Genomic DNA, 9,520 nt, shown 5'->3' with positions numbered 1-9,520 from the left:
ATATGGGACATGTGGTGCTATCACCAACAGAATCATGATGGAGAGAAGGCTTAGGAAGGGGGTGAGGCCGATTTTGAACTCAATTTGAGGCCCCATTGGGACACCCAAGACCACCATATTGCACATCTCTGCGGGTACAGTGCACATGGCATTTAGTGGGAATGGCAGCCCAGCAGGGCAGGATAACATGACGATGTGAACAGCACCTCCTAGTGTTGTGCAAAACATCATTCCGATAATATTCTTCCACCACTGTGCTTTCATTCTTAGTGAGAGGAGGCAGACAGTAGGAAAGCAAGACACTTTCAAGTGATATTTGGTGCTATAAAGACAATAAATTCTAGATCTGAACCATACACATTGCTGCTAGTAGTTTCTGACTATACGGATAGGACATTTAGGTGCTCATTCCTAGGATCTACTAGGTTAAAGGACGCACATGGAGAATGATAACTTGTGGGTAGCTAACATTTGTTGGCACCTATGATGTGCCAAGCACAACAATAAGTTCATACAGTAGTTCAAACAACAAGCTTAGGAGACATATATCATGATTATCCTCATTTTACAAATGGAAAAACTGAGGCACAGAGTTGTTCAGTAACCTACCAGAGGACTCAAAGAGATTCAAGACTAGAACTAACAGCAGAGCTGGTTCTTGTACACATTTGGCCACACGGCTCTTTATTACATGTGGGCAGAGTCTGTCTGAAAGGGGTCCATGTCACCCTTGTTCCCTGGCGAGGCTCCAGTATTACCAAAGAGAATATTACTATATTCTTTGCTAGAACTGTCAGAGTGTCTGTAACATTAAGAAAACCCCATGCCTGGATCTATGTGCCAAACCTTTTACACAGAGAAAATATGGACATTTTCTTTTAATAATCCTACAGAGAAATAATGAAATGGTAGCATTACAAAAACATAATTAGGTCTTCAGAAAAAAAATCTCCACTGGAGTCCTATAAAAAGACCACAGGTGTTCGTCATTATTTTTTATTTAGCAGACAGTTTTAGCCATTGTTTGTTTTTTCCTCCATTTATTAAGTTCTGGTATTTTAAGATGATTTGTGTATAATAATAACAATAATTTCCTGTTCGCCTGTCCGTTGTGAGCCACTTTAATTACAGATATTCATTTTCAGAAGTTAACTTGGTAAACACACTCATTTGTTATGTTCCCTGTTCATTAAATCAGTTAGCACAGCTAGTAACTATGTTAAGTATTTTGCTGTCGGGTTGCAGCAATGTATCTTCATCAGTTTCCAATACTATCTCTCACAGAGACAGGCATAAACTTCCTGAGAATTCCTCCTTTTGGATGGGAGATGCCGAGTCTTCCATCTCTGCAAAACCAGATGCATTTGGCCCAATGGAGGCATCCACTCAAGGCATTGTGTATCACAGTCAAAATCATTAATTCAGACTAAAGTGCGGTACTTGGTAACCAGAGGCATGGAGCGGGATAAAAGAAGAGGAATACCCTGACAAGGGAGGATGTGAGTAGACATGTTTGGAGTCTATACAATCACAGCCTTGTCCTTGGACAGCCCCCCACCATCCTCCCTGCAGAAGGGGTGGTCCTAATCCACCAAGGCTATACCAGATGACCCTGACCTCGGGTAGCAGCTAATTACTTCAGGGGTAGACATCAGAGATCACCAATGGTCTCAATCGAGCTTTTGAAAGAGAGATGTCAATTTGAAGACATAAAGTTCAGAGAAAATCAGTGTTGTACCTCTGAGCCACCGCAGTCCCAAACCATACACAAGCTAATGTTATGGAAAGATATGAAGAGGTTAATGAAGTAGACTCCTCAGCAGAGAGAAAACATGGAACCAGGAAAGAAAAAGCAAAGAGAAAGAAGATCACCTGAAGGTATTATAGCTCTCAAGAAGACCAATTACTTGTTTCTTTGAGACTTCCATGCATCTGTATGACAAACCAATGACCTAGCTAATTAAGCAGGTCTCTATTACTTACAACCAGGCACCCTCTGAGCAATACATTTTTAAACATGGTGACTGGGATGATGATAGTTTCACTAAAAGTGTTACATCTGATTAATTCCAATTGTTCTAGAATGAATACATGGCTACCAGGACTAGGTCATCACTCATTAATCACCTGCTGATTAGATGTTTCGTTCAACGTTTTCCTTTAGTGGGGACTACAACTATTGCTTACATGCCAAATCAGGAAGAAGGGAAATAAAAGGTTATAAGTTGCCTATAGCTAAGTCAGGAAGCTCAAGAGGAAGTAATTCATCTAGGGTGTGACAGGATGGAGGAACTTGTGTTCAGGTACTCAGGAGAGGATATTCAAAGCAGAATAAAAGTTCAATGAGTTGCCCCTGGTAGGTTTTTGAGTAATTACTCTACCTTATCTCTTGTGGCCTTGCTAAGCTTTCCTAAAAGAGAAAAGATCCATTGGTTGCAGCTGGACACGCAATGATGCGAAAGAATGAAGTGAAGCACTAACATTCGCATGGGACAATTAGGGAAGATGATACTTAGTCATGTTGAGTTTAAGGTGGGTCATCTAGGTAGAGTCTTCATACACTGAGGGGCACCATTAAATCATCAGAGGTCAAAAGCCATCATATTTCACAAACCCAAACCCATCTGGTAAGGATTCTTCAAAAGTCCCTGAAACTAGCTCCACACTATTTTTGCCATGATGCGTTGCATTGTTCTACATTTTCTTCATTTGCAGCTTTGAGTCTTCTTTATTTGGTTCCCCCATCTGCTCATCACATGCCAATCTTTTTATTTCCCCTATAGGTTCCAGTTACCTCTGGACTCTCTCTCTCTCTCTCTCTCTCTCTCTCTCTCTCTCTCTCTCTCTCTCTCTCTCTCTCTCTCTTTGTCTCTCTCTCTCTCTCTCTATCTCTCTCTCTCTCTCTCTCTCTGTGTGTGTGTGTGTGTGTGTGTGTGTGTGTGTGTGTGTGTGTGTGTCTCCTTCATAAATCCCTATGTCAAGGCTGGAAATACATGCTGAAACTCAGGAAAGAGCTTAAGGTCTCATGCTCCACCCAGATGGAGTGCTACCCAAATCACAGAATCATGAAGGTGTTAGGTCAGTAGAGAAGGAATTTTGCATCAAGACCCCCAAAGGAAGTGAATGATAATAGGATCTAGCATTTATGTGAGGAATTAGAGTCTTAAAAACAAAGGAAGCTAGAAAGGAAGGTGAAAAGTTCAAGTAGAGCAGAGAAATGATAAAGAATCTCCCTTTAGAGGTCTTCATCTTCTCTATAAAGTGGAAGTGTGCTGCGAGTGAGTATGAGGCTCAGAGATAGAATTACAGTCATGAACAGAGTGGTAAATATTTGGAGAAAGTAATACTGCGTACTTTTGAGACTTGCTTTCTTGTGCAAATATAATCATCCCTGAGCTGGAGCTCTGTGGGTTTTGCCAACGCTGCATCCATTCTCCTTCCTCTAATATCTGAACCTGATTTTGATTTAAAACCTCCAATGCATACAGTCTTACTGGGACTGTCAGTCAAAGCGTTCCACCCTCATCTGCCCAGGGGGCAGACACATGGTCCAAGCTAGATCAATCAGAGTTCTCACCCTGAAATTTGAATCTTGAGTATGGTAACATGAAGATTGAAAACTCTTAATGCTGATTTATTTCTGGTGGTGTCTCCCAGAAAGGACTTCCCTTGAGTTCCTGCTCTCCAGAGGCAAGGAGAAATTCTGGTGACAATCTTTTAAAAGGTCAAATTCAATTTTGTGAACCACCCATGTCCTTCTAGTAAATTCCTGTTTTGCTTATATTGGTCAAAGCCAGGTTCTGTGGCATATGACTTTAAAACCCCAGCCAAGGCATAAGTAGTATTATCAGTGTTAAACAAAAAGTAAGACACAGAGGGAAGAATTAAGAATCCCAAAACCAGGGTTCCACTCACAGCATTGCCATAGTCACTAAGACATGGGGCACACTGCAAATCTCTCAAGCTCACTAAGCTTCATTTCTCACATCTGAACAAGAAGCTGCTAAGATCCTTTTCTAACTTCAGAAAAACAGTTTTCTCCTTATCTTTTGTTTTAAACAGTCTCCAATCTCCTTTCTCTGCCATCCACCATCACTAGGTTCAGTCATTTAGCTAAAGGACTTTAAGCAAAGCAAAGAAAAAAACACATTATATCCCATTCTAATAGAATGAGATTGGTCTCATTCTCATATAAGTGGGATTTGGAATTCATTCATAAAGAATGTGGAATTTGGAATTCTATTTATGAATGAATTTCAAATCCCACGTATAAGCCAATTTTTTAATCAATAGAAATTTAATTTGATTTCATTTGGCATCTGCTAAGCGCTTCTTGCACAGATTTTTCATTTTCTTCAGGGGGTGAAAAAGGAAATCAGGACATGATCTCTGTCCTCAAGATGCTTCACATTTAGTTGAGTAGGTAAATGAAACACCTAGAGAATATGTCCAGGAGATCTGGAATCATATACCCAAATATATTGTAGATGCTTAATATTTGTTGATTGAATAAGGTACAGTACACATGAACAAACTGCTATTTAGTTTATAATCTTAAAAATTCAGAATGATGAAAAGAAGATAAATATTTGTTTTTCAACAGCACTGCACTTCTACTACATAGAAGTTTGACATAGGTTTCAGTTCTTAAAATGTTGCTCAAAATAGATCAATAGAAAAGTATTTGCATTTCAAAAAAGAATATTTCTACCTTAAAAAAATTTATTTAAAGAGTCTAACACATTTAAAAGAAATTTTTCTTTGTGTAGAAGTTTAAGAACATTGCTAGAGTAAATGAGGGTGAACCTGAACTTAACATACCAAGATGTAACTGTATCCAAAAACTTGGGCCTGTCCTTCAGATGCCAGTGTAATAGCATTTGACATGCAGCAGTGTTAAGCAAATGAAGTTGTTAAAGCCGCAGGCCACTCGCCAGGCCTGTCAACACACGGAGATCTGAGTTACACAGAGGACTCTTGATTCAAGAGGCAAAGTTCACCCCGAAGGTCACAATCCATTAAGGAGTAACGAGAGCCTTCTGGTATGGCCAAGTGGACGAGACTGAGGAAAACCTGAACAGGCAATGCAATAAAATTAAAATGCAAAGGGGGTGAACTGCCGTGGCAGCAAGCGTAACCTTCTTGGTGTCTTTAGCAGTGTTAATGGATCCACTTATGGCACAGATGGTGGTTTTCAGAAATGTCATTTTTTTTCCTCTAACAAATTCATGACTAAACTAAAAAGACCACTATCAACTTCATTATGCTTTCCAATTGACTTGCTTTAAGGGTTATTCTTTTATTATAGCTCTTAAGCTCCCATTTCTTTTTTAAAGTACTTCTTTTAATACCAATTTTCACTGCACTAAGAAATTTAACACTCTTCAGTGGTTATATTAATGGCAAGGAAGTGTTACAGGCTGGCGAGTGGCCTGAAAGACACTGCTATTGGTCACTTGTTATATCCACTACTACAAGTTAGGGACCCAGATCCCAGGGGATGACAATCAGATTGCCATTGAGGACAGTGGTAATGAGAGAAAACCAGTGCCAACCTCCTTGGAGGAAACATTCTACCTCCCTACAATATGAGAATTATGACACACAGCATATTCCATGTTACTTCTTCCAAACACAATTCTACTCCAAGGCTCGCCTATCCATGTGTGCCCAGTTAGCTCCAATTAATTGCACAAACAAATCTGTACGCATTTGACAAACATCATTGCAAGTAACTGAAAACACAAACATAAAACAGAGCTATGACACGGGATAAGCCAGAGTTTTGTATTATGAGTCAACCAAACAATTAGATTTTTTTCAAAATGAGATTAACTTGGAGGAAGATCAGATTTCAAAGGAAAAGAAACTTATCGGAATTTTATTTATAAAAGTAAAAATTGGAATCAACTCCCCAGCAACAGGGAAACAACCATACAGCTCATCTATTAAAAAGAAGATTAGGAAGAATATGCACAAATATGGAGAATGATCATAATGTTCAGATAAAACCCAAGACATTAAATATCTATAAACAAGGTAACACAACTACTATATAAGATGCTTGACATGTAGAAAAAGTACTAGTAGAAATGTGTTAAGATGCCACCAGTAGTTGTTCTATGGTGGTAAGACTACTGCACATGCTTTTACACTTCCATTTTTCTATTTTCAATTCTACTTCAATGTGTTTATTTCAACTCATGATGACAAAATTTTAATATTTCATGTCATGTGAAGAAAAGACAGTGATCATTCACATAGATGTTAGTGGCAAAAATTTGTTTTTAGGAATTTGAGTTATTGATAACTTTATAGTGAGAAATCACATTTAGCATCAAAGCTGGTCAGAGCAAACATCACATGCTCCAACCTTTCCACTTTACATATGGAAAAACTGAGATTCAGAACAGAGGTCTCCCCTACCTGAGACCTAAGAAGAGGCCTCTTTCTTCAACTCCCTCATGAAATCTCTAAGAATCAAAGGAAGAAAATTAAAATTTAGCCCCCACTTAAATCAGGCGTCATCAAATTGTTTTATTCTATTTTGCCATTAGGTTTCAAAAAAGTCTCAAGGTCTGCTGCTATGTTAACTTTAAAGAGACAATACCTCATAATTCTTAATAATAAAATGACCAGCATGATTCCCAAAACCTTTTATTTTGAGGCTCCCTCCTGGTTATAAGGTGCTGTGTCATGGTGTGCATGACTATAGTTATGAGCTCTTATATCCCTATTTGGCTGAGAAAACTCTGGAACCTGCCTTAGCCATGCTCCACCATAATATGGGTTATGCGCATTACAGATGTTCCATCCATATGCAGACACACAGAGCAGCCTGTATTATCTAGGAAACAGGACTTTGATTGGAACACTAAAAAAAAAAAATTAGTTTGCTTAAACTAATCTTATCCTGGAGGGGAAGCAAGAAATAACACTAGAATATTTAAGGAAAGTTAAAGTGCTTTTCAATAAAAGGTTGACTTTTTTAAGAAAGTTTGTTTTCTCTCCTCTCCTAGGAGGAATCTCTCCTTTTTGGAAATGGATAGCAATTACTTTTTATTCACCCTGTCTTTAATTTTTATCTCATGTGAAGAAAGAACAGTGCTCACTCACAAAAAGGTTTTAATGACAGTAAAACTGGTCTCATGATTGATCATTTCATATCACCTATTCCTCCAAGGGCACTTGCAGGTCTCCAGCATGAGGGCGCTTCTCTGCACAAGCTGAGGGCAGGCCTCAAGAGTTTTGTGTATGAGGGTGGTGGGGGGAGTCTTTGAACAACAAAAACAATGGAACAAAGGGCCACATTTAGAGACACCTTTAGAGATGGGAGAAATAAAGACTCAGACTGTGAGATATTTGAGTATTTTTTAATGTACTTTAATCTTTTAAACTTTTCCACCATTTCTCAAATTCTTATTTTTAATGAGATAGATAGAGACAAAAAAAGTCTGATTGAACAATCAGGAGAGTCCTTAAAAATCAGAGACATTTGAAAGAAGCGACATATATCTGGAATTCAACCTCTGAGTTAACACAATGTTGAACTATAAGAAGAAAACTGTTCTTTGTCTCAATGTACAAACATTTCTTGCTAAGTTATACTTAATGCAGTATTTATTCCATTTCAATTCTGATTTCCCAATACAGTCTTCTCTGCAGCAGAATCTAAGATAGAATGGAGTATCCCATACCTTCTTGGAAAGTGTGACTTTTGTTTCCATGGACTTCCAGATTATATGGAGGTGACAGACACTCATACTCAAAGTCCCCCAATAAAATGCCCACAAAACCCCTAAGGTAGCTACAACACTGTAAACCAAAGGGGGAAAAAAGACCCAAAGACAGGAGAACTGATTTTTGGTGCATCATTCTGTGAAACTGATTTAGAAACATATATACTCTCTGAACCAAAAGAAGACAGTTAGCTCCAAAGAAGGTAAGAGAAATTTTTAACTCTCCCTGTCTATGGTCCAACTCTATGATCCAAGGACTGAATAGATAGAAAAACAGTCAACCATTTCTCCATCTCTGCCACTCCTAAATAGAGCTCCAATCTTCTCTCCATCAGCTTTTCTCTCCTTCCCTCAGAACATCAGAGTTCAGTATATAACATGGTATGATAGAATGTGGAAGGGGTTGAGCAGAGGTATTTTTGCAGCTGGAGCTACAATGCTTCACAGGAATAGCATAAGAAACAGGGATGGAGACCAAAAGTTCCAGGAGCCGTGGAAGGTACTGAAGACCAAATAGTTTTCGCCTCATACACCATTCAAAAAATTGAGAATGATCTGTGACTCTTAATTTAAAATCAAGATGCAAAACACTTAAACAGACAAAAATAATATAAAGACCAATGGGCAATGTGCAACTTATTTGTTTTTGTTAACTTTCACACAAGCACATATTTGCATGCATGCACTACACAAACATCACTGTTTCAACAAACTATTTATTGTGATAAAGGTGAGAACAAAGTGGTAGGCATGAAAGCATGAGAGATGATGTTGGATTCCTAGGAAATACAGAAGCCCAAAGAAACAGCAAAGCATCAGTCAGCGCTGAGTGCTTAGAAATGGCTTGAAACATTCCATTAATCTAGACTGATAAAAATTAAATCCTGGATAGTGTCAGAGGGTTTCGGTATTTATCCTTAAATAATTGTTTAGTAACTCACTTTGGCTACCTCAACACGAGTTTCCCAAAAGTGACAAATTGGTTTTAACCATTATCACTTGGCTTCACTTCTTCAGTTTATGACAGGAATGTGATGATGATATTTCTTGAAAGACTACAATAAAGAGAAGACATTAAAATAGCTCAGATGGTCTGCCTGGAACTCCTCTAAGGACAAGAAGAAGTCATATGCATTTATTATACAGCGGAAATGGCAAATTTGAGAAGGACTGGGGAAGGATCCTTTAAATAAAACCCTTCACTTCTACTATATTAGCATTTCCCTACATAACCCTCTGGCTTGAGGAAAGAAGTCCTTCCTCAAATCTCATTTTGTAGGTAGATATCTACAGAAGGGCAAGCTATTGTGCATCCCTAGATATTACAGAGTCTCAAATGCATGCTATTTCTGATTTGGGGCTTTTAAAACATTGAAGTATAAAAATTCTTATGAGAATCATTGCATCGATGGAAGAGTAATGTTTAAGAAACCCAAGTCACCTTATTCTTCAGGAGACTTTTACATAAGAATTATCTCAGTTATGTAAGTTCTATAATAGCCATTGATAGGAGTACTACACATTTTTCTGAACATTTTCTAGAAATACCAAGGTACAAACTGGGTATTTTATTGAGACATCTTCTCTACCCGCTGTTTAGAAATTTTCAGCTACAAAGAAAGCCCTGATTCTGAAGGAAGTTTCATCCAACTACATTCAACCAAAATTCATGAAGTCTTTAGTATGAATACAAGGGAAAGAGTTGTACAGTTTCCAGAGGCACAACGTGGAAATCCTGTCTCACCAGGTTTCAGACAGTTCAAAAGAAAAAGAACTGAACA

This window comes from Carlito syrichta, unplaced genomic scaffold (genome assembly GCF_000164805.1).
Source record: "Carlito syrichta isolate Samal-C Ts95f unplaced genomic scaffold, Tarsius_syrichta-2.0.1 Scaffold303298, whole genome shotgun sequence".
Lineage (NCBI taxonomy): Eukaryota > Metazoa > Chordata > Mammalia > Primates > Tarsiidae > Carlito > Carlito syrichta.
The sequence above is the reverse complement of the archived record's forward strand: the minus strand, read 5'-3'. Positions refer to the sequence as shown.